The sequence below is a fragment of the Myotis nattereri genome (genome assembly GCF_964212035.1).
Source record: "Myotis nattereri genome assembly, chromosome: Y".
NCBI classification, from domain to species: Eukaryota; Metazoa; Chordata; class Mammalia; order Chiroptera; family Vespertilionidae; genus Myotis; species Myotis nattereri.
In genome coordinates, this window is record NC_138094.1 from 4,144,594 (window position 1) to 4,171,207 (window position 26,614).

The 26,614-nt window shown below is 44.0% G+C and overlaps 1 pseudogene across 1 annotated transcript in view; it reads right to left on the reverse strand.

Moving 5' to 3' along the window:
• Positions 1-2,182: 2,182 nt before the first annotated feature.
• Positions 2,183-26,614, reverse strand: part of LOC308512299 (lysine-specific demethylase 5D-like) — a 91,014-nt pseudogene continuing 66,582 nt past the window's right edge. The window contains exons 12-24 of the transcript in view: positions 15,316-15,435; positions 14,995-15,197; positions 14,263-14,387; positions 14,023-14,161; positions 7,066-7,162; positions 5,772-6,134; positions 5,228-5,366; positions 4,619-4,805; positions 4,335-4,472; positions 3,584-4,182; positions 3,013-3,104; positions 2,706-2,949; positions 2,183-2,602 (exon numbers count right to left, since the gene is read on the reverse strand). The product of the transcript in view is annotated as a lysine-specific demethylase 5D-like (transcript). The remainder of the gene's footprint in view (positions 2,603-2,705; positions 2,950-3,012; positions 3,105-3,583; positions 4,183-4,334; positions 4,473-4,618; positions 4,806-5,227; positions 5,367-5,771; positions 6,135-7,065; positions 7,163-14,022; positions 14,162-14,262; positions 14,388-14,994; positions 15,198-15,315; positions 15,436-26,614) is intronic.

Genomic DNA, 26,614 nt, shown 5'->3' on the forward strand with positions numbered 1-26,614 from the left:
TTGCTCACTTCCTTCGCCCTCTGTTCCTCAATGATAGTAGTGTTGTTCCATTTCATGTTATCCCGATGTTTCCCTGAACTATCATCATGCTTTTAAGTATTTTTTCTTTTTGCTGCTATTTGTTTTTTCCTACCTCATCTTCTAATTCACTTATTCAATCCTCTTCTTCATTGATCTTTTTATTTGCATTAAATATATATATATATATATATATATATATATATATATATATATATATATATATTTATGGATTTTAGAGAGGAAGTGAGGGAGTGACAGAAGCACCAATGATGAGAGTCATTGATTGGATGCCTCCTCCACACCCCCTACTGGGGATCAAGCCTGCAACCTGAGAAGGTTTCCCAACTTGGATTGGAGCCCATGACCCCTTGGTTCATAGACTGAACTACTCTGGCTAGGCTCCAGTATATTCTTGATATCAGATATAATATTCTTCATTTATGCCTGGTTCTTATTCATGTTTTCTGTATCCCCTGGCCTCCCCTACCCCCCAGTGTCTTATGTCCATTGGTTATGCTTATATGCATACATACAAGTCCTTCCGTAAGTTCCTTATAGTTTTAAGTTTCTAAAACATCTTTATAACCATTACTCTGAACTCTAGGTCTGGTAACTTTCTTACCTCCATCTCATTTAGGTCTTTTACTGGTGATTCGTGCTTTTCTTTAATTTGGGGGTTGTTTCCCAATTTTAGTTGTCTTTGTGTTTCTATCTATATATCAATATACTTGATATGCCTCCCAGGCTTCATGGTGTTGGCTTTTTTAGTATATGTCCTGTGGGACTCAGTAGTGCAATTTCTACAATCTCCTGAGCTGGACGTTCTAGAAATGACACTTTTGTGGATTACTTGGGGTCTCCTGTGGTAATTGAGTCTTTATTACTGTTGCCCCACTAGTGTGTGAGCTCTCCTCTCAGGGTAGCAAACTGTAAGGCTTAGCCACAATAACATTGTGATAGCTATTGTACATGTACTGACAGGGTAAAACAAAACCAAGCTTAAAAAGTGGGAAACAAACAAAAACATATTAAAGATCCCAACAACAACAGCAGAAACAACCACAAAAGAAAGAGAATTAGGAAAGAGAAAAGATAACAAGAATAAACAAAAAGAGAGGAAAAGTTAATAGGAATAGTAAAATAAAAAATAAAAAGAATACAAGAAAAGGGGCAGTAAGAAGATTTTGAAAGAAAAAAAAAAGGAGAGAAAGAAATCAATGTACAGTAGAAAAGGAGGAAGAATAAAGGTACTGGAATCTTTGAAGCACCAAAATATTTTAATATATAAGGAGAAAAAGGAAGGACTATAGGAAGGGGTTGAGAGATGAGGTATATTTGCCTTTGTGAAGTTTTATTTGCCCCAGTCTAGAATGAAACTGGCTTAATAAATCAATCACTGTATTCTGGTCCCAGTAATGCCTCTGGCATATGTTAATGTAAAAAAAACCATTGAAACCTGTAAAGAATTTTTGGTGAGTTTATTTGAGCCCAGCTGTCAACATATGCTGGGAAGCAGAACCTCAACGAATTGAGATAGTGCTCCGAAGAATGGCAGGGTTACAATTGTATTTATACATTGCAATCAAAGGAGGGACATAAGTGAGTTACATGAAATTCATTGGTGATAGATTAAGGAGGAGGGATAAAGTAAAGTGGGGAAACCTCCGGGTTTGGACAAAAAGTAAAATGATGGACAGGAACAGTTAACATGATAAATGAAGGAATCTGTGGTATCTGTCCTGGGCCCAGCACACTTGGCTGTGCCCTAGGGGCTCCATAAAAAGGGAAGTCACAAATTACCCAGACATCCCAAGGACATGTTATCATAGATGCAAAAGGACAGATAGGCTCAGTTACGGTAAAGGTGGACCTAGTCAGTGAAGATACTGGCCTAGGACGAAACTGCCCATCATAACTGCTTTTAGTTAAAGTTTAATTCAGACCATCCTTTGTGATTACTTTAGGTCTCCGAGTTTGCAAAACTGCTATGCAGGCCTCCTCTGAGCTTGTCAGGTCAGCATGTGGCCCCTTTCGTCCACACATAAGACTTCGGGAAGAAGAATACTAGATATTATGTATAGGACTTGAGCCTAAAACACTGCCTTTACTAGTTAGGTTATTAGAAACTCTGAAGGGACAAATTCTCAATAGGAAATAAAGTTCAGGTAACAAATAGGACTAGGAGGCAGCAAAATTTTAAAAAATACACAAACACTTTTGTGCTGTTGTCACAACTCTTGCTGCTGAGGGTAGGACAAGAATAGCAACGAGTTACAGAAGGAAACGAGGTTGTGAGACCTGAATCATTTTGTCCTAAGTTATTTTGGTTCCCGCTCATTATGTGACTATGGACTGTAGAATGTGTCAGGAGTATATTATCATGATCTTCTTCCTCTTCATACCCTTTCTCCTCTTGAACCTCCTCAGGTTTAATTCTTGAGCACCGGGGCTTTTTTGGCTCTACCTCTTCTTGAACAAGAACCTGACTCTTTCTACCCAGATTTACTTTCTGCTGCTGCTGTTGTAGCTTCTGTAATGTCTGGACCCTTGTCAAACTTCCTTGATGCTCAAGCTTCTCCACCTAGAATCATATACAGACAAGAAAAATAAGTTGTAGGCCAGTAGTCAGGCTTGCACTCTCTACCTACTTGGTGTAACTTCTTGGCTATGAACTGCTGTTTTACCTCTAAAAGTGTATGAATCTGTTTAAGGTCTGGAGGCTGCCCAGTCTGCAACAATTGCCAGAAGCTATTGTGTTCATCCAGTCTCACCTCAAGAAGATCCCCCTCCAGCATGAGCTCCTCCAGTGGGGCCCAGGTCTCCTCAGGCAGCTCCAATATGGGGCCAGTGAACTGTGGCAATAGTGAGGATAGCAGCCCCAGGTCTGGGTGGATTATGGGACAAGATAATTTAGATATTTGCCTCTGGCTGTATCCGTAAAGCCAAAAGACCATATATTCAGTAGTAATATCCAGTCAACAGCCTATCCACAGCCCAGACCTTCCTGTTTTCCTTAAGCCCTGTGCTAAGGCTACCTTCTCAGGACTGGTCAAGCTATCTCTATTCTCTGGCAACCTTTGAACCTGCCAAGGAGAGCAAGAATGGATTAACAGTACTAGAAGAATTAGGCATTATTCTTCATCCTCTAGCACAGTGGTTCTCAACCTTCCTGATGCCACGAACCTTTAATACAGTTCCTCATGTTGTGGTGACCCCCAACCATAAAATTATTTTTGTTGCTACTTCATAACTGTAATTTTGCTACTGTTATGAATCATAATGTAAATATATGATATGCAGTATGTATTTAGGCGACCCCTGTGAAAGGGTCATTTGACCCCCGCAAAGGGGTCGCGACCCACAGGTTGAGAACCGCTGCTCTAGCAATAACCTAGGGACCTGTCCACCTCCTGGAGGAGAAAGGCAGACACAAACTGAGAGCAGGGATGCAAAGTGGCAGGATGAATGAAGATAAAAAATGAGATAATAGTGATAGGACTAGACCCAAAAATAGGGGTAATGCTAGGCGATATAAGTTCAACAGCAGGGTTGCACAATTTACCTTAGGTATATTCTTGCCACTGACTTCTTTGACAGGCCCAGAGGTGGGGACTGAAGGATGGGTGGGGTCTCCTTGAACCTGTGTTCAGCCTGTAGCTGTTGATGAACTTCAGAGAGTCTTCCCAACAGAGTCATCACATTTTCAGAAGCCAGATCCTGTCTGGCATTGCCTTGCCAGACAATGGCTCTTTCTGTGAGGCACTGAAGGGCCTCACCCTCAGGCAGCCACACAGGCAGTCTCTTCAGACCTACTAGCAGTGCCAGGACAGTCTCCAGGCATGGGTGCTATGAGCGCATGCACAATGGACACAAAAATTTGATGTTCCATTCCCACCAGGCCAGCAGTGGGGATGAGGTGGAACTGGCCCTCAGGGAGCTGAGGAGGTGGGGTACTGGAACACATTGCCCATGGAATCAGTCTTGACACAGGTCACATTGTATAGCTCCCATCCCAGCTGGCACCTGACCACACAGACAGACGGAGGTTGCAAAGGATGCTGTGGTTGATGATGCTAGTCGGCCAGGCTTGGCGGAGTTGGTGTGTTGCAGCTGCAGGATACCCTCCTTCTCCTTCTGTTCCCCCATCTTGAAAGCCACAGTCTGTCATGCCCAGGATAGGGGAAGAAGTCAGTAGTCCTCCCTTCTTTGGTACTATTAACACCCTACTTCCAAACTAGGAGAACTGAGGCCCAGGGAACAAGTGGTCACTCAGGTCATAAACTTAATTACCCATTTGGGCCCAAATCCCTTACCACAAGGCCTGGATCCCTGAGGTCCTGTGCAGACAATCCCAGCAGCTCTGTGTCAGGTTGACATAATCAAAGTTCTTTGTCTGTCCACCGGTTGTGCCTGGTACTATCTGAGCTCAAATTTGCACATGGGCAAATCACCTGAAGCAGGAAAACAGAGAAGAAATGACCAGGATCCCCCAACCTCTTCCTCTACTCAGCACACAACACTCACCTATGTAATCATGAGTCATCTCAAACCAGCCAGGCCAGGAGGAGAGTGGATGGGTCAAGGCCTGAGGTCTTATATACAGCAATGTATAACTTGTATTCTTCAGGAAGGTCTTGGAGGCCTTCTTTCTCCAGGAGTGTGCTATCAGTACCTGCTGCTCTAGCTGTCTCAGCTTCTCAAGACACACAGGTAAGTCCCGGCCAATAGCCACTAGCCCCCCCCCCCCCCCCCAAGTCATCCAGGCAAGGATAGTGGTCACCATTCTGACATAGGGGCATTAGAAAGCTCATTAAAATTATGTCACCAACAAGTATATCTTGACTGCACTGAGAAATATTGAATATTTTCCTGTGCAGTAATATGTTATTAAGGAAAACCTACACTATTCTGAAAGAGCATATATTCTGATATTCCTTTCTCCCAGAATTCCTAGTTTCACTGCCTCAAAAAACAACAATACCCACTTAACAGGCCAGTTATTTGTTATGCTTTGATTCTTATTGACAGTGTCTGCCTAGACCCATATATATTTCTCTTCTTTCACTGTTATCCTAACAACTACAGTTCCTTTAGGCCTCCCTCAACCGGCTACCTCCTTTTTCTAACCAAACCCAATGGAGTTAAAAAGTCAAACTATCTTTTTTTGCCTGCACACCAATAGAAAGATATGAAACAAGGTCCTCACTTGGATCTCATCCACATCAGCTATCCATGCCTGTGCCTTAGTCAGCACTTGTTTGAGTGCCTAAATGTTAGGTAGGTGAACAGGGATGTTTTCTGCCTCATGAATTATGGTTTCCAGTATAGCTGGTCGATATTTCTGGCTAAATGTAATGGATAAAAGAGAAATACATCTTTAAAAGTCACATGTATGCAGGGCATATTTTTGGTCCTATTTCCTTGCCAAAAGCATAAGCTGGAAAAAATTGAACAGGGTAACAGACCAATAATTGCTGAAGTATGAGGAACTCTCTAAATAGTGAGGCAGACATGTGAGTATTTTATAAGTCAGGTGCCACATCTGTGATCTAAGAACTAACTCAGTCTAGGAATATTTCCTTTAATTACTGTTTTGACACAGTAGGAACATTTATGTAACTGGATGCCAAATATTTACAGTTTACCACATGCCTAAAGAGAGTCTGGTGCCACTGAACCCATATTTAGGATCACACACAAACTCTGAAGACTAGAATCAGCGTACATATGGGAGAAAGGCTAAGTCCCACCTGGCTTCCAGGCAAAAATGGGCTTTTTATTCCCAGTGCTCTGCAATGGTCAGCAGCTCCTGAAGCTCAGCCTGAGTCTTGTCCACAGAAGGGCTGCAGGCTACCTTGGCACCCCTAACCAACAACCCCTGCATGATAACCAGAGAGTCCCTTTGAGCTGAAAGGGGCCACTGCTTGCTTCACTTCATCTAGCCATCATGCCTGTTCCACCTGCTGCTGGAGCTGATGGGCTTCAGGCACCTTAACACCCAGCTGTTGCCCCCTCTCTAACAGCGATCTCAATAGCCCTAGACGGGGGGCTGTGAGGCTAGCTAGGGCCTTCCTGGCCTCCACTTGATAGACCTCCACTTGTTCCAGGATATCCTGCAGAGATATAGGATAAAGAAAAAATTAAGTCAGCTGGAAAAATGAACCACCTGGACCTGGTCTGCTACTCACCAACCTCCAGTGGCCTCTCCCCCTGCCTGGTCCACCCCTGATTGGATTCTCCCACCCCGATCAAGGGTGGGACCCAGCCAGCCAAACTCCCCCCACTCCATCCTCCCCCACGGGCCAGCCCTATCCCTGATCAGCCTGCTCCACCACAATAGGTCTGCAGCCCCTCCCCGCAGCTGGCCTCACCCCTGATCGTCCCACACCCACCTCAATATGGGGAGGGGCCGGTCAGCCAACCTCCTACAGCCCCTCTCCCTTCCCAGCCCCACCCAGATTGGCCCCCCACCCCAATCACCCATGATCCTTCCCCCAGGCCGCTGGCCCCTGGTTGGCACCACCCACCCCATTCAGGGGTGGAGCACCCCTCCCCCCAGTCAACCCAGCTCTGATAGGGTCGGATTGTGGCAGGCTGGCTGGCCAACCTCCTACTATCTCCTCCTCCTGACAGGTCCAGCCCCAATCCTCCCGGATTAGGGTCGGGCTGCCCAGACCCCACCCATGCACAAATTTGTGCATTGGGCCTCTAGTAAACATATATTGATTTACACTTATCTTCAACCATGCCCTGAGACATGTGCTTGATAGGTCCTGTATTTACTGCACAAAAACCTGCTTTTCCTGTAATTATCTGAAAACTTCTTGAGACTTTTTCTGCTTACCATTTTGTTTGGAAGGCCATCCCCTATTATAAGCTAACAGGCCTGAGAGAGTATTGGACTGCCCATATCCATAGCTTCTCAAAGAGATGTATTTATAAAGAGCTACATAGAATAATCAGGTTCTCAATTTTCCCTACTATCTGAGACTTCACTGGTATTTATTTTTAACCAGAATTCCAGCTTGCTGGGCCCATCCTCACCTTGACAGCCCTAATCTCATCCATAGCACAGGGCAGGCTGCCCATTTGCTCAAGAAGGATGTGGAGCTTTGTCAGGGTCAGCTGTGGAGTTTCAATCCTATGAGTCAGAAAGAAAGAACTCACTAAGTGAACCTTCCAAGGCTATAATTCATGAATCCAACATCCTTATTTCTCCTCCATGTCACAGTAATATCTTTGAAGGTTATCCTCTACATTCAGGGACCATCACCCAATACATTTGTATTTCTTTTCAAATACAGAAGTTAAAAATGTTCTATATGAAACATGAATTCATTAATATTGCTATCTTTACATTTTTAAAAACATAAGTGGACACACTACAATATACCAGTGATGTACTGTAGAAGTTTACACAAGAAATCTACATAATTTTATTAACCAATGTCACTCCCCCCCCCAAAAAATAAAGCATTGGTCGGTATGGCTCAGTGGTTACAACATCAGCCTACCACTGGAGGGTTGAGGCTTTGTTCCTGGTCAAGGGTATGTACATGGGTTTCAGGTTTGATCCCTGTCCCCTGTCATAAGCTTGAAGGAGGCAAGCAATTGATGTATCTCTCATATTGATGTTTCTCTCTCTCACTCTCCTCTTCACTTCTCCGTTCCACTCTCTCTAAAAAATCAATGGGACAAAAACAGTATCCTTGTGTAAGGATTAAAAAAAAATTAACCTGTGCATTAAAGAAAAGATTCCAAGTACATTTTAATAGTAAAATTGAAGTCTAAAAACTCTAAAGAAGCCAAAAGAAAATATAAAAAATATGCCGTAATTTTTATGAAAACTTTTTATGAAAATTTACACTACAAGTTGATGAAAAACAATACAAAGGTACATAATAGACTGTTAATAAGGTAACAATCCCTTAATAAGTTAATGTAAAGTAGTTTTAGTTGTTTTTTACTAATATAAGATAAATGAAGCATTCATAAGTATATTTTAAAAATCTAAAAAAAGGAGAAACCAAGATGGAAACATAGGTAAACACCTGAAATTGCTGCCTCACACAACCACTTCAAAAATACAACTAAAAGACAAAACAGACATCATTCAGAACCACAGGAAGGCGGCTGATTGGAAATTCTACAACTAGAAAGAAAGAGACAAGCACACTGAGACTCAGAGGAGGTGCGGAAGTAAAGTGCTGAGGTACGGAGGTCCTGCGCAGAAAGGGCTGGCAACTGAGGATGTGGTTGTCTTTTTCAATCCGGAGGGAGTCACAAGCTGCTCTGAAGTCCAGTTCTGGGTGAGTCTCTGGGGACCCAGACTCATATGGGGAGAAACTGGACTGTCTGTCACCAGGCAAAACTCGAGGGCAGCTTTCTCTCAGAGGTGCTTGCAGAGATTACCGAGGGACACTGAGACCCAGGGCCTCTTAGGGCAGGGCTGAGGATCAGCCATAGTGGTTTGCTCCATGCTGTTGATTCCCGGAGACCTTGCTCCACCTAAGCTGTGTGCAGAGGCTTTTGCAAATGAATGGCCTGGCCCTTTGCAATCTAAAATTACCTAACAAACTGCAGCTGGGTCAGAAAGACCCAGAACATCCAAAAGAAGGCCCAAGGCCCCACAGAAGCTTGCAGAGGCTAAATTAGCACCTCCTTAGAGATCCAAGAGCCAGTGTCCCCAGTGGTCAGAGTGGGACCATCCAGATTACAACCCCTCAGATCCATAAGGGATATACTCAGGGGGCAGACTCAGAGAGCACCAAAGCCCCACTGAAGCAAGACTTGCCCCATAAGTAGACATAGCTGATTCTCACAGCCAATTGGCCTGGAGGTCAATTCTTCCCACTGATACCAACAACAATCAAGGTTTACCTACAACAAGACTGTGCACACAGCCCACAAAGGGGTGCACCAAGAGTGTCCAACTCAGGTAACTAGGGAGGCTGAGCCACTGGGCCCTATAGGACACCTAGCACACAAAGCCACTCTATCAACACAAGGAAGCAACCAAAATTCAGAGACAAAGAAACAGGTCACAAATTACAGTAATGTAGGAAAGCAAACTACTGGATATAGAGTTCAAAACCACAGTTATAAGGTTTTTCAAGAATTTTCTAGAAAGTGCCAATAAATTTAGTGAGACACTTGATAAATCTAGTGAGATCCTCAAGGATATGAAAAAGGACCAACTAGAAATTAAGCATACACTGACTGAAATAAAGAATATTATACAGAGATTAAACAGCAGACTAGAGAATTGGAAGAATCAAGTCAAAGATTTGAAATATGAAGAAGCAAAAAACACCCAACCAGAAAAGGAAAAAGAAAAAAGAATCCAAAAATATAAAGATAGTGTAAGGAGCCACTGGGACAACTTCAAGCGTGCCAACATTTGAATTATGGGGGTGCCAGAAGAAGAGAGAGAGAAAGATATTGAAAACCTATTTGAAGAAATAATGACAGAAAACTTCCCCTACCTGGTGAAAAAAATAGACTTACAAGTCCAGGAAGTGCAGAGAACCCCAAATAAAAGGAATCCAAAGAGGACCACACCAAAATACATTATAATTAACCCCTAGAGTGCTGGGGAGCGCGATCGAACTCCTCCTGTCTTTCACCAAAAGTGCCAGGCGCGCTATCAAAGCTTCGAAATGGCGTCCAGTTCTAAGGCTGCTTTTATTAGTCATGATGATATTGCTAAATATGTCAATGTAGTAAAGGTTTCCTTAAGTTTTGAATATGTAACTTCATTTACTTGTGATTCATAATTTTGTTCCTAAACTGCTGTAAAATGAGCAAAAATACCTTGGCAATTTTAGCATAGTTCCTAAGACAGGGGTGGGCAACCTTTTTGTGAGTGCATGCCAAAACCAGCAAAATCTCTGACTCAAAATTCTTCTGCGTGACAACCCTAAGTTTTTTGAGAACATGTTACGCCTACTTGATTAGTTCTTAAGGTGTATGTATGTGAAGAACCTTGAAGAAATAATGAAATTCATTCGAGCGACAAAAAAACAGTATATGATGATGAAAAATACACTTATTTTTTAATGTATACATGTACATTGATAGTCCGACAGAAAACTTTATGACTCCATTTGATATTATCAGTGGGACTTCTGCTGCTGCATCATGATGACAGAGATTTGACATCAGGTTTATATTTTGTGACCATCAGAGATATGCACGAGCTACTACTTTCATCTGTCAGGCTACTCCTATTACGAGACTTAACAAAATTCATCACTGAGAACAAAGATTCACAAGCATATGTGGATGAAACCAAAACACTGGTCGGTTCTAGGAAGGCAGGGAGAGTTAAGGCAGAGTCCTAGAAATTACTCTTTCCCTCTCTCGTCCATCCATATCTATGGTCTTTAAGATAACTTGTTATGTAAAATTATTTATTTATCTAAGATGCACGTACACTGAATTTATCTGAAAAATAAAAAAGTCAATATTAAGAAAAAAATTGTAAATGGAAAATTATAAGAGAGGGTTTCGCGTGCCAATAAAAGTTACTGGCATGCCATGTTTGGCACGTGTGCCAGGGGTTGCCCACCCCTGTCCTAGGATATTGGTTGACACTCAAAGGGTTAAAATGCCAAGAGCAAAAGCAAAGGGAGAATCTTAAAAGTAGCAAGAGAAAAACAGTTAGTTACCTACAAGGGAGTACCCATATGATTGTCAGCTGATTTCTCAACAGAAACTATGCAGGCCAGAAGGGAGTGGCAAGAAATATTCAAAGTGATGAATACCAAGAACCTACAACCAAGATTATTTTATCCAGCAAAGCTATCATTCAGAATTGAAGGTCAGATAAAGAGCTTCACAGATAAGGAAAAGCTAAAGGAGTTCATCACCACCAAACCAGTATTGTATTAAATGCTGAAGGGTATTCTTTAAGAAGAGGAAGAAGAAGAAGAAAAAGGTAAAGATAAAAATTATGAACAAATGCATATCTATCAAGTGAATCTAAAAATCATAAAAAATACATATCTAAAAATACATATCAACAAGTGAATAAAAGAACTGATGAATAGAATAAACTGGTGAATATAACAGAATCAGGGGCATAGAAAGGGAGTGGTCTGACAATTCTTGAGGGGAAAAGGGTATGGGTGGTTCAGGAAGAGACTGGACAAAAATCATACACCTATGGATGAGTACAGTGGGAGAGTAAAGGCAGAGGGTGGGGTGGGAACCGGGTGGAGGGTAGCTATGGGGGGAAAAAAGAGGAACAACTGTAATAATCTGAACAATAAAGATTTAATTAAAAAAATTTTAAGAAAATCTGACTTGTACATTATAATAGCTCCTGTTCTTTCTATTCTTTTTTTTAAATATATTTTATTGATTTTTTTACAGAGAGGAAGGGAGAAAGATAGAGAGTTAGAAACATTGATGAGAGAGAAACATCGATCAGCTGCCTCCTGCACATCTCCTACTGGGGATATGCCTGCAACTCAGGTACATACCCTTGACCGGAATCGAACCTGGGACCTTTCAGTCTGCAGGCCGACGCTCTATCCACTGAGCCAAACCGGTTTCGGCTGTTCTTTCTATTCTTACCAGAAATTTACAAAGTATCTACACTAATATGTCGAGTAAGACTCCCTCCACGTTCTGCGTGGAGTAGGGTTCGCTATCTGAAAGAGGAGCCGCACAACAAATGAGAGAAAAAGACACGAGATAATTTTGCAATATTGGGGGACCAGGCGGCAAGTCCCGAAGGACTTCCACCAATGCTCAGGCTGCTCCAATCTTTTATTGATCTGGAGTAGCCCTTAGGGTAAGGAGGTTTCAATGACACACAGATCAGCAGACAATTTCCAGGAATAGACAAAGTATCTGATTAGCTCATCAATAGATTTCCAGGAATAGGCAGAGTATCTGATTAACAATAATCAACAAGGATCTACATAAGTATCGAAGGAATTAAGTGAACTAAGGTGGGGATGCTTCAACTATTATTAACTAAATTAACTGGGTGGTTCCTAGATTAACTGGGTGGTGCACAGCCCTGACCTTTGCTAGGACTTCAAAGGTTACTAGCTTTTGGGGGTCTCTGTCTAAACTCAGCTAGTGAAGACAATGAATGGACTCCAGCACTAATAATAGAGAAATATGTAAATTGGCCATACCTCTGTGATTCCCCACAGCCAATCAGGAGGGAATATACAAATTAGGACAAAGATGGTGGTGGCCATGGAGCCAGCTGGAGCGGGCAGCAGTCTTGGGTCACCCCCAGTGACTGAGGAAGCCAAGCTTCCTGCTCACCTGGGCTGGCCACTGAAGAAGGGGCCTGTGGGCAGTGGCCATGGAGCTGGCCTGAGCATACGGGAAGCTTGGGTCGCCCGGCCGGCTACCTAAGAAGGGGACTGCAAATGGCCCTCAGTCCCTCACCCAAGCTGGCCATGCCACAACCAAGGTAAGTGTCCTACTGGGGGATGTGGCCAGCCTTAAAACGGTCCTTAGCCCCTTACCCAGGCTGGACATGACCTGTGGGGTGAAGGTCCCTGCTGGGGGGTGTGGTCAGCCTGCAAATGGCCATCAGCCCCTCACCCAGGCTGGCAACACACCCCTAGGGAACCTCACCCCATGTGGGCATGGCTGGCCTGCAAACTGCCCCAACCCTAGCCCAGGCTGGCACCATCCTCAGTGGGGACCCATGGGGGCGTGGCTGGCATCCAAACCACCACAGGCCCCTTGCCAAGGCCACCCACCTCACAAGAGAAACCCCACCCTGATCCAGGACATGCTTCAGGGCTAATCAGTCAGCCTCCACCCGTGCACCAGGCCTCTATCTATACTAATAAAAGGGTAATATGGTAGACTGGGAGACCTTCCAGGAGACCTTCCAACATTCTTCTGGACAAAGCCATGGTGGCAGGGTCGAGGTAGAGGCGGTTAGGGGCCAGCAGTTGTGAGTGATCAGGCCAGAATGGGATGGCAGTTGTGGTGATCAAGCTGTGGGGACAGGAGAGGCACATTGGGGGTGATCAGGCTGGTAGGGGGACAGTGGGGGTGAGCAGGTTGGAAGGGGAAGCCAGTTGGGGGCAAGTACGCTGTCAGTAGAGGACAATTGGGGGCAATAAGGCTGGCAGGAGGGGCACAGTTGGGAATGAGCAGGGCAGCAGAGGGGGCAGTTGGGGATGAGCAGGCCGGCAGGCAGAGCAGTTAGGGGCAATCAGGCAGGCAGGCGGGTGAGTGGTTAGGAGCCAGCAGTCCCAGATTGCAAGAGGGATGTCCAACTGCTGGTTTAGGTCCGATCCCACAGGGGTCCCAGATTGGAGAGGGTGCAGGCCATGCTGAGGGACACCCTACCACCCTGTGCACGAATTCGTGCACCAGGCCACTAGTGTGTATATAACTATTAACTTGATTTCTCAGCCAGAAAAGTATCATATACTTTTGATGACCATTACATAAATATAATTTAAAAATTTCACTTTAACCCACAAAGCCAAGAATGACTTTTGTTTAAATCTTGATACCCAAATACATTTATGAAATTACATAAGTATGGTAGGACTACAATTCTTCTTTCCCATCTTCATTCTCATTGTTATTCACAGTAGAAGAAATATAAGTATTCCTCAGAAATATTACAGATTCAGTTCCGACCACTGCAGTATCTTGATAAAAAAAAGTCATAATCTTGTTGCTGATGGAGGATCTTGCTTTCAACTTGTAAAAAACAAAACATTCATGAAGCACAATAAAGTGAGCTATGCCTATACATCCTATATTTGAAACTCTTTTTCAATGATTTCTAGTTCATATTACATTGTTTCATGTCTTCTCTAGCCATTGTCTCTAGAATTTAGTGCTGAATCCATGATTCTTCAAATAGGTTATATGTAAGTTTTTATCACTAATGTGGCCACATATTACTTATTAACTTTTGCTATGTATATTATTTGGGATCTATCCATTTTTGTTATCCATTTCACATAATGCCATCCTTTTTCACCCTTTTCTTTAACTTACCTAGTCTCTTGGCCACTGATCAGCCCCAGGACTTCGGTAATACAAGCTTCTGCTTCATTCTTCAGGTGTTGAAACAGCTCACTGTTAGAAAAGCATTTCTCATGGGCCTCAGACTCCAGTGCCCTTAGCCCTTCAAAGTCTGCAGTCTCTTCTTCAAAGAGAAAAAGGAGGAAGAAAAAGTCTGTGAATGCTGAAACAAAACAGTTTGCCCATGTGTCTTTCCATTTCTCATCAACTTACTGCGCTTCTGGCCATTCTCTACCTCCAAGGCCATTCGTACTTTGTTTGCCCAGGAGTCACAGGACTCAGCTCGAATCTTCAGATTATGTAAGATAATGAGTAGCTCATCCAAGGTGTACCGATATCTGGAGGGGGGAAAACAAGGCAAGAAAAAAGACATCTGACACAGCTCTGATACTTCCTCTGTATCCTCTAAAATGATTATGTAAGATAATGAGTAGCTCATCCAAGGTGTACCAATATCTGGAGGGGGGGAAAAAAGGCAAGGAACGTTTTGTTTTTTTACAAGGAGACTGGGACAGCAGCAGCCTCTCGCAAGCACTGTTAGCGCACCCACTGTTAGCACCGGAAGCCAAGGGACCGAGCCCCACAGTGGAAGGGGCTGAGCGGGAGTCTGGAGGATGGGCTGAGACCTGCCCCTGTGCCCACCACAGCTTCACTGCCCAGTTTCTTTCAAAGTGCACAAATTCATGCACTGGGCCCCTAGTACACTGTAAAGACCAGGAGCAGGATTATGGACACCCCACTTCAGCAAACACTAAGCCCTTTTGTGGGCTCAGCCTTGTTAGGATAGCTGAAGGGAAATTGGAAGGAAAAAATATAAACACATGGTCTCTGTTTCCATTTAAAATGTCTGACTTAGAGATGCAGCATAAAGTGCTTATTCAATTTTTGTCTTTGTCTCTCTTCCATATTATACTTCAATGAATTTCTGAGCCCTGTACCCACTACCCACCCACCTTCTCCAACAAAGCTTTTCATAAACGTCGCTCCTCCTGCACCATTATGAACATCTCCTTGTGCACAGACCTAGCCAGATTCAGATCCAACTTCTCTGGAAAGGCAGCCATCTTGCAGATGAGCTTCTCATAGGAGAAGACACAGTAGCGCTGAAGCTGGCGGTAGTGTTCAATACATTGGCGTCCAGCTGGTAGCTGTAAGTAATTTAAGACACTGTACTATCTGGGAGTCAGTGCTTAGATGCTCCACAGTGACCTCTACCTTTAATCCTTGTGTCTGTCCATCTATAAGCCCACCATATCCTTAACTCACCCAGTCAGCAGTGCAAAAGTTGACAGCCTCAGCCAAGTTGTAGCCTTGGTTAAAACCACTGTGGTAAGCCCAAGGGAAAATAATAACAAATTCTCCTGCACACTGGTTTGTGTGAACAACCTAAGAAAAGAGAGAAAGGGGTTTGAGTCAGGACTAATGGCATGTAGGCTTAAGATTACCTCTGAGTCTTCTTACAGGTGCAGGGAAAGGAAGAGACATAAGCTCTATATTCATGTACGTGCTTTAAAAGAGAAAATGAGAGTGTGAGGTTAAAACTAATATTACAAGCCATGGCCTGGTGATTCAGTTGGTTAGAACACTGTCCCGTTTACCAAAAAGTTTGTGGGTTCAATTCTCACTCAGAGCAAAAATGGGAAACAACCAATTTATGTTTCTCCCTCTCCCCTAAAATCTATCTCTAAACTCAATAAACATTTCTTTGGGAGAGGATTTTCTTAAAGCAATACTTAGAGAAAAGTACAAAAAAAAAAAAAAAAAGAATGTGCAATACAAGAACTAAATATAAGTGAACCATAAGTATGAGAAAAAAATTTCAATTTCTTCAGTTAATTGAGAAATATAAATTCAAAAAGTTAGAAACTGCCACCAGAAATAATGAAAGGTAAACTCCAAAATTTCATCCCTGTACTAAACCAATGGTTAAATTGGAAGAAAACATCAACGTGATACCTTTGTAATTAGCTAGTTATTAATAAAGGAAAGGAGCAAAGAGAAGGCCAGGCATTATAAGCATGGTGATTTATGCAATTTGTCCAGGAAGCTGCACCCTCACAATCCTCAGGGATCACCAACCTATGCCCTACAGATCACAGGGGAAAGGGTCCAACAAAAAGGAGACAGTTGCATACCGAGGGAAACTGTGGTGACATACGGAAAGTATTAGACAGTTATATCTGGGGACAGATATCACTGGCCAGAGTGGATGTAGCCACTGTAAACTCATGAAAATTTGGGGATACATAGTCCCATAAACAAAGTAGTTCTCTCTGTTGTTCTTGTGACTCTTGGCTTTCTTGTATTTGCCTGTGTGGCCAAGGGCCAGGCAGATGCAACATGCAATAGACTGATGAACTGCAGCAGGAAAAACAAACTAAACAAGCCCAATGTTGGACTGGACTATACCCTGACATGGAACAGAGACTTTGGACACTGGCTCTAATTCTAGCCTTACAATTAAAGCCATAGCTACACCTATGGCAGGACTGAGGAAAGGGGGACCTTTGAAATCCAGGGTTTAATTCCACACAAAATCACTCGTAATTGCACCAAAAAATTCTTTTTCTTGGAATATTGCAAGAATTTCACTCCAACAAGCAACAGGTAGGGATGAGGATCTATCCCACCAGAAGCAAAAGTATTTTCAATACTGTGTAGTAGAATCACAAACTATAAATACCAGGAGAACATTTAATATAAAGAAACAAAACAGCAAAAAAGTAACCTCTAAATTTTGGTAAAAGAGTCTTGTGCTGTAATTATTTCAGCCTGTCTACAACCCCTCCAATGCATTCTCAGCAGCTACAATGGCAACAGCAGTGTAAGATCCTGATACAGCTTATCAGTGTCAGAGTACAATGTGGACCTTATTTCAAAAAAGTGAGAACATGTGTATTATTTCACCTGCCTGAGAGTTTCCTCAGTACTCAAGTGGATTCACAGGCTCTGTTTTTTGAAAGTATATAAAGTCAAATGTATTAGCCACAGTACAGCTACCTGTGGTAAGAGGAGAGACGATACAAACAACAGAAATTCTGAAATGCCTCAGAATAAAAAGGAAGGGTACAGAAATATTTGGAGGTGGGTTATTAAGTGTTCTGAAAAAGCTCCCACTTATTAGTGGAAACTGAAAAGGCTAGAAAAAGACATGAGAAGACCCTAAGTCCCCACTCTGGTAATCTTTCAACTAAACAAACTATGACTACTACACAAAAATCAGCACCAACCAGAACTGGGTATTGTGGGTAGACATGAGTTGTATAACATAATACTAAAATATTCAGTTTTTAAGAAAACACTAGGAGACATACAAAGAAACAAGAGTGTATGATATATTCAATACAACTATCCCTGATAGCCCAAGCACTGGATTTTCTCAACAAAACAGAAAATAAACCCTTAAATAGGCTCAAAACCTGAAAACAACAATAAAAAAACAGAATGATGCTCCACAAGAAGAGAATCTCAAATAAAGATGTAACAATTAGAAAAAGGCCAAAGAAAAGTATCCTGAAAGCTAAAAACTACCACAATTGAAGTGAAATTCACTAGCCAATTTTAATAAAGGTGGAAAAGCAAAAGAACTAGTGGGCTTTAAAATAGGTCAATTGACATTATTCAGTTTGAGAAGAAGAGCAAAAAGAGAACATAGGAAAATAAAGAGGCCCTGCAAGACCTATAGGGTACCATAAAGTAAACAATATATACAAATGGGACTAAAATAGGAAGAAGAGAGAGATAAAGGGACAGAAAGAATACCTAAATAAATAAAGGCTAAACAATTACCAAATTTTAGGAAAGAATGAATCTATACATCTAAAAACCTCAAATCCAGGTAAAGATAGTATAATCAAATTGTCAAAAACTAAAGACAGAGAATATTGAGAACAGCAAAAGAGAAGCAATTCATCAAATTAGTAAGTCCTTAATAAGATAACCCACAGATTTCTCACCAATCAGGGATGGCAGAAGGCATTGGGATAACATATTTTAAGTAGTGAAAAGGAAGGAGAAACCCTTAGTGATTTTGTCTGCTGTAAATATCTGTATCCTATCTAATAATAGAGAAATATGGTAATTAACCGTAACTTCGCTACCCTTCCCATTGGCTAATCAAGATATGCAAATTAACCACGAGCCAAGATGGTGGTTAACCACCAACATAGATGGCGGTTAATTTGCATACTGCAGGCAGGGTAGGACAGCGCCATCCCACCTGCCCACTGCCATCTGGGCCAGCTATTTGTGACCTGGGTGGCAGGCAGCCTATATGGGAACAGACCCAGGCTGGCATGGAACCCCAGCGATTGGCCACCAGCCACGCCCACAAACGGCCCTCCAGCGGGGATCCCCGGCCTACAGGTGCTAATGCACTGATTTGCCAAAATGCACACCGGGGCAGCCTTTGCCCTGCACAAACTATGCAGCCGGGAGAGGGGAGTGGGGCCACTGGGAGCAGGGTGGGAACTTCCTGGGGTTGATGTCAGGCAGCTCAGAGCAGCGTGGAACTATCCCTGCTGGTAGCTGCTTGCTCCTTTACTTACTCCTCATTCATTCACTCATTCACTCACTCATTATTCACTCACTCAGCAAACCCACTCAGGTCCATGGCACCAGGCCAGGCACTGAAGTTGAAACAGGATAAGACAGAGCTATGTCCTCAAGATGTTAGTAATTCAGTAGGGCGAAGCAGGCACATGAACGAGGCAGTTGTATGCACAGATGCAGTGTACTGGGTTCTGTGAGGGCTGTAACTAATGCCGACTTTGTTCTCTTGATAAAATGGGGCCTTGGGAGCCAGGCTGCCCAAGCCTGTAGGCCTGTGCCTAGGCCAGGAGTGGCCGGGATTCCGGAACATGACAGAGGGTGCAGGTCGGGCTGAGGGGTCTGGCCCCACTCCTCACACTCACCCCTGAGTACACAAATTTTTGTGCACCGGGCTACTAGTATATATATAAAAGTCTAAACGACCTTTAAAACCAAACAATAAGAATGACTGGTGAGTGGGGGCACCAGAACAAGGTGGGGTGCTGGTCACTGTTATTGGGGTAAGCCTCTGGTGGTTACTGATAATTCTTTGCTCCTGTGCACCACTTGGTACTCACACCTGCTGCCCTGATCGCTCAATGTAGTCAGCTGGTGCAAACGGTGGTTGCTGGTCCCAATTGCCCCTCAGGGCTTCTCCATCTCCCTCTGCTCCTGAGGAGTGATTGGGGCATCATCTGCCACTTGCACCCACTGTGGGTGCCAGCCCCAATCACTCCGTGCTGTCAGTGGGTGCGAACAGGGACAGTGTTGTCAGCATGTTGGAGCGGCGGCAGCAGGAGTGGGCTGCCAGCAGAGAGGGGACTAGGAATCACGACAGGAGAACCTGGATGGGGTCGTGGAGAATGGGACAAGACCCGCCCTTGTGCCCACTGTAGCCTCTTGGCCCACATTTCAAGGTGCATGAATTAGTGCACTGGAACTTTAGTCTATAATAATGATAAAAGGGTAATATGCTAATTAGACTGGACTTCATTCCAGATGTCCTTCCAGAGGGAAGCCCTGGTCCGAGGTATTTGCTGGCAGCTGGAGCGAAGCCCTACGGTCCAGGTGCCAGAGGGAAGCCAGTGCCGGTGGCCAGGGGAAGGCAGGTATACTCTTGCAGAATTTCACACTTCAGGCCTCTAGTCTATATATATAAAGAGGCAGTGACTGTGATGATCAAAATGAATGTTCAACCAGTCACCATGCGGTGTTAGCATAGATGCATAGACACAGGTAAAGTCTATGAGTGAACAAGGCAAATGCTTGCCTTTATGGAGCTCACACTGTAAGAAGGTTAGGTCAGGGATGAGAATTCAAAATTGCCAACAGCACACACCTGAGGTGCTGCTTCTCAGAGAGGACAGAGATACACCTGGTAGTGGACTGGGGGAGTGCCTGAAGGGCTGACATAAAGGCGGGCCATTCTGGATTTCCCAGAGGAGCCAATGGCTACCTAGGAGGCAGAGCTTTGGACAGTGACTGCCATAGAAACTGACCAATCAGAACCAGAACCAAATCTGGATCAACTGTGAGGAGCCAATGGCTGCCTAGGGGTTATGTGTTTTTTTTGTCTGCCAAGAGCATCTCCTCCTGCTGAAAAAGGCTTTCCCCCTCATTTAAGCAATCCTATCCTATATAATCTATCTATACTACTAAAAGGGTAATATGCTAATTAGATCAGGTCAACCAGCCATCTTCCGGATGTCCAACTTCCTTCCAGACAAAGCCATGGTGGTGGAGGCCAAGGCAGAGGCAGTTGGGGGCGAGATTAGGCCATCAAGGGAGGGCAGTTGGGGCGAGATCAGGCCTGCAGGGGAGGGAAGTTGGGGGCAAGATCAGGCCAGCAGGGAAGGGCAGTTGGGGACATTACGCAGCCAGGCAAGTGGTTAGGAGCCATTGGTCCTGGATTGCGAGAGGGTGCAGGCCAGGCTGAGGGACACCCCCCTGTGCACAATTTTCATGCACTGGGCCTCTAGTCTGTATATATAAAAGCCTAAGCAACTATTATGAACAAACGATAGGAATGACCAGTCACTATGACACACAATGAGCACAGGGGTCAGATGCTTAATGCAGGAGCTGCCCCTGGTGTTCAATGGGCTCCCCCAGTGGGAATGCCACTCAACTGACTGACCCGTGGCCATCAGCCTGGCCGCAGCCACTCACTCTCTCAGTAGTTCTGAAAGTCCAATCTCTGGAGAACAGGCCAGGCACTGATGGACCTGTACTGCTGGCATGATCCTGATAGCGCTGCTGGCCCCCTGGAAATTGGCCTTGGGCACTGTGGCCACTTCCTCTCTGTAGATGCTCCGCAAGGAAGAAAGGATATAAAAGCAGCTGCCAAGTAGCTCCTGACAACCAGCACGAACGTCAGTGGGATGGGTCTGGATCCCGGGCTGGCAAGGGTGTTCCACTACCTGCCCAGAGGGCCAATAGCATCCAGGCCCATACCCACCTATGCATAAATTTGTGCACTGTGCCTGTAGTTCTATATAAAGGCCCTGTCCAGGTAGAGCTTAATTGGTTAGAGTATAGTCCCAATACTCCAAGGTTGCAAGTTTGATCTCTGGTCAGGGCATATACAAGAATCTATCAATGAATACATAAATAAGTGGAACAACAGATCAGTGTTTCTCTTTCTCTCTTACCCTTCCTCTCTTTCTTTAAAGTCAATTACAAAAAAAAAGTGCTGTAGGAAGTCCTTCCGACTGAAATGACACTAGAGGGTAACTAGTAAAGGTGCCAAAATTGAATATTTTATGACTTCCTTATTTTCTTCATAATTGAAAAGTGCATGAAACAAACAGTAATTATGAAACTATGATAGTGGGCAAACAATGTGTAAAGATGTAATTGTGACATCCTATCCTATATAATATAAGGCTAAAATGCTAAGTGTGTGGTTGTTCATTCAACCAATCAAAGAATAATATCCTAATGACATACTAAGGCTGCTCAACTGCTCGCTATGACATGCACTGACCACCAGGGGGCAGACATTCTGACCGATAGGATAGATTGTTTCTCTTGCTGGGTTCCAGCTGATTGGGACTGAGCAAGACAGGCCGGAGTCCTCCCATGATCCCTCCCTGCTGGCCAACCTTCCATGTCCCTCTCTGGCCCCGATCATACACTGGTGAGGTCCCTTGACTTGGTTTGTGCCCTCTTGCAATTCAGGACTTCACAAGGGATGTACGAAAGCCAGTTTCGGCCCAATCCTGCAGGCCAGGTCGAGGGGCCCCAGGGTGCACAAATTTGTATGGAGCCTCCAGTAATATAAAGGAAGAGGTACAGAGCTAAATAGGATCATTTGTGTTTTTTAAACTTACTATTAAAGGTAAATTGTTATTAATTCAAACTCAATTGTTATAAAATAAAAGAGTAATTGTAACATGAGAATAACTAGGAAAATAATGAAATATATAGTGAAGATAAACATTAAACCAGAACACTAGAATAACCCACTTCATCTCAAAGAAAAAAATGGAAGAAGTGAAGAACAAAAAGATATGACATGCAGAAAACAATGAAAGAAGTTCTTCCTTATTAACAATTATATAACTTCAAAATTAAACTTGATTTGTTGGACCACTTATTTATATACTTGAGGCCTGGTGCACATGCACTGGTGGGGATCCTCAGCCTATCCTGCTCCCTGTCACAACCTGGGACAATTCAGGGAAGGTCTGACTGCCAGTTTTGGCCTGAGAGATGTCGTAGTATGTGAAATGGCAAGCAGTCAGGGAGGAGTCTGAGCTTGGGCCAGGTGCTGCTCCCACTCATCCCAGCCCCACTATGCCTGCTGCAGCTTGGTAGTGCACAGCCTTGGAGGTGGGAGAGGCTCATGCCACCACAGCTGTGCTCACCAGCCATGAGCCCAGTATCTGGTGCCTGTCAGTCAGCTGAGCAGTGCTCCTGCTGTGGGAGTGCACTAACCACCAGAGGACAGCTCCTGCATTGAGTGTCTGCCCCTGGTGTTCAGTGCGCATCATAGTGACCGGTTGACCAGTTGTTCAATCATTCAGTTGACAAGTCACTTAGGCTTCTATATGCAGTATATAGACTCATTGGTTGATTCTTGCATGCGACTTGACAGGCATATCGTGAAAATACTCTAACCAACCGAGTTAGCCAGCTGGGCCAATTATTTTGAGTAAAAAATTAAGTTATTAAGTTTTAAATTAAGTTATTATGAAATTTAGAAGGGTATTACATTTTGAGAAAATGGTTAATTCAGGAAGAAGACAAATGAAAAGTACAAAAGTAAAACAACAGACAATCAAAAAACCAAAATCTAGCTCCCTATAATAATGAACAAAAATTGATGAACACTTAAGTAAAACAATGACAAAACACTCAAATTATAAAGATAATATATAAAAACTAGAGGCCCAGTGCACAAAATTTGTTCACGGGTTGCGGGGTGTCCCTCAACCCTGTCTGCACCCTCTCCAATCTGGGACCCCTCAGGGGATGTCTGACTGCAGGATTGGGCCTAAACCGACAGTCCTCTTACAATCCGAGACTGCTGGCTCCTAACCACTTGCCTGGCCTGCCTGCATGATTGCCCCTAATCGCCTCTGCGCGCCAGCCTGATCGTCCCCTAACCACTCCTTTGCCGGCCTGATTGATACCTAACAGATCCCCTGCTTCCCTGATGGCTCCCAACTGTCCTGCCCTGCTGGCTTGACCACCCCCAACTGCCCTTCCCTGTTGGCCTGATCGCCCCCAACTGCCCTCCACTGCTGACCTGATTGCCAACAACTGCCCGCCCCTGCCGTGACCCACCTCCTCCATGTGAGGCGGCAGAGATGGCAGGACTGGCCTCCTCTATGCCGCACAGAGCCACGGGACCCCCAGGCCTTACCATGCAGAGCAGACGCCAGGCCCTGCCTCCGTTGTGGATGCAGCCATCTTGTGGCAGCTATCTTGTGATGATGTAGTATGAGGGCATGATGCCACCTAGGCTTTTATTATATAGGATGGGAATATTGCCCTGGCCAGTTTTGCTCAGTAGCTACAGCATCAGTCGGAGGACCAAAAGGGTCTGAGGTTTTATACCTGGTTAAGGGCACACACCTTATTTGCAGGTTTAATTCTTAGTACCAATAGAGCATGAGCAAGAGGCAACCAATTGCTCTCTCACATTGATGTTTCTCTCCATTCCCCTGGCTCCTCCTTCTCCAGCTCTCTAAAAAATCAATGGTAAAAAATATCCTCTCTGGTATGGTGAAGATTATTAACCTTACTAGAGGCTCAGGGCACAAAATTGCATGAGACCGAGAGTCCCATCACCACCGCCACAGGACCCAGAGTCCTGCCGCCTCCCCAGGACCCATCCATGCACTGCCTGGTGACCAGTCTCTTGGTCGTTCCAGCATTCTGTCCACTGGATTTTTACAATATAGATAGTAGTAAAATAAATAAAGAGAACAGTGAATAACACCAAATTAGGTAGCCTAGACAAAATATACAAATTCGAGTCCTGAATATGTTTGTGTGTTGAGTATATGTGGGAGGGGAAAAAACTGTGAAGAAAAATCATGAGGCAAGACCAATGGTATAACTTGGTACTTATATGATTTCACTATCATCAATATTCAAAAGCTTATGTTTTATTGAGATAATAAGGGCAAGGGGGGAAGAGAAAAACATCAACACGGGAGAGAAACATTAATTGGTTGGCTCCCGCGAATGCCGGTGATTGAACTTACAATGGAGGTGCATGCCCTTCACCAGGAATCAAACCTCAAGCCCTTTTGGTCCAAGTGTTGTAATGTACCCCACGAATAACAGAAGGACGCCTCAAGAAGTCGAATTAAAGAGTCACATTTATTGCAATCCGGGACTATGAGGGGTCATTCCCAAATCTCATAGCAATAAGATGATGGCAAAACCAGACTTATATAGGCAAAAATAACAAAGGTATTGATTATATCCCAGGGTTTGGAATGTGGCACCTGGCTCCCAAAAAAGCAGATTACAGAAGCAGAATTAAGCATGTTAATTACAGTTCAGGTCTTGGGGTCACTGAATTGACAGAAATACATTATCTAGACTCCTTGGGTAACCTGGGTTAAACTTAGGCATGTTATCTAAATTACAGTTTTGGGTCTCTGGATCACTGAGTTGATAGAAACACATTATCTAGAGCCCTTGGGTCTCCGACTACTGAGTTGTCAGGACAATTTAGGGTAATTGTGCTGTCCTGTTTCCAAGGTACAGTAGAATGTACTCTCTAAGACCAGTATGATAACAATCAATGGAATAGTCATTCAATCGATAAGGCATTCAATCAAATGGGATGACTTATACAATTTAGAAAATCAAAGTAACCTGTCTATTGTTAAACAAAGCAAATAGGTACCATACTTCACAAGGACTAACACTCTAGCCACTAAGAAAACTGGCTAGGGCAATATCACCACGGTGTTAAGGAAAGAAGTTAAAATTGCAAGTAAAAACTGATAAAATGTCATAAACAAAAGGGAGCCTTGCAGATGCAAGTCCAATTTGCACACATGGAAAATCTAAGGGAAGTGGACATAAAAGTGATAAGTTGAGCAGAGATTAGCACAGACCTTAAAGAAGTTCATAAAAGAAAAGGTACAGTATGTTGCATGGTGTATGTTAGTTTTGTTATAGACATTAGGGCTTATTCACTCTCTTTTGCAAAAATGGCTGATATAAGTCTATCCTGGAAATTCTCTAGTCTGAAACCACTTGCAGACTCCCATGGCTTTATGAAATTAGAATTTATATGTTATAACTAGCTGTACCCGGCCACACGTTGCTGTGGCTCAGTCTGATTAAATGGAAAAGAAAGAGGAGGGAGAAGGAAAATGGTGGAGGTATAAACGGACGTGTCCTGTGCCTTGTCCTGGAGCAGATAAGGGTGATCAGCTGAAACGGGTAACATACAGCCAAATAGGCAGAGGATATTCAGCTGCAAGACAGTCTGCAGTCGGGAAAGACAGAGAACTCCCAGAAAAAAAAAAGGACGGTTGGAGACTGCTGCTGAAACCTCTCCCGGTGCACCAGCGCAGCAACGGAGACCATGTCATTTTGAGTGGCTGTTACCGGCATCCAGCGATCAGCTTCTAACCTGGAAACAAGGGATCTCAAGCAGCGTGACTGCATGAACTCAGACGAGCACTGCTTCTTCTCACAGAAAGGTTAGACTTCCCCTAAAGATGTGGTTTGCAATTCAGGTTGGAGAGAGGACCACACGCGCTGCGCGCGCATGGGGCGAAATCTGCACCCCACAGAGTCCGCAGCCTTTGGGACCACCGTGACCCGTGAGTGGGGAAGGGGCCCCACAGGGCTTCTGGCAGAAGGGAACGCTAAAAATAAGACCATAGCTGGACTGGATGTAAAAAAAACAGCCTTGGATTTTGCCAGTGTGCCGGCTGCTTGGTGCCAGGGGCAAGTGGGTGTGCAGACCTGGAAGGTGGAGGCTTGCCAATTCGCACAACGTATCAGGCTCTTGTTGTTACACTTCCCCTTAGATCCGTGCATTTGACTATTAAACCCAGTGCATGGGATTCCCCAGTTGGGGTCATTCGCAGAGCCTGTAGAGGAAAGTTCTTTTTGGGGAGCCTGGGAAACAGAGCAGGGAGTAACTATTAAAGAACAGGCTCTGGGCAGTGGACTTTCCCAAACCAGGTTCAAATACCATAGAGAAAATAACCCCTACTGATAGAGAGGACGTATAGCCTCGGAGGTCAATCCAGACACACTGCCACCCAGAGTCAGAGCCATGAACTGTCTCTTCTGTAAACACAAAGGCAGTCTGGTAAACAAATACAACCTGCCTTAAAATCAGGACTGTGGTATACAGCATGGAGGGACAGTGTATCGCAGGGAAATTCAACACTCTCCTGAATGCCAGGCAGGACTAAGGCATGACAAAAAGAAGAATAGAAGATCCGAAACACCCTCGCTGCTGCACATTTTTATCTTTTTTTTTTTAAATTCATTTTTCACCATTTCATTAAGAACCTATTTTATTTTTATTTTATTTTTTTTATCA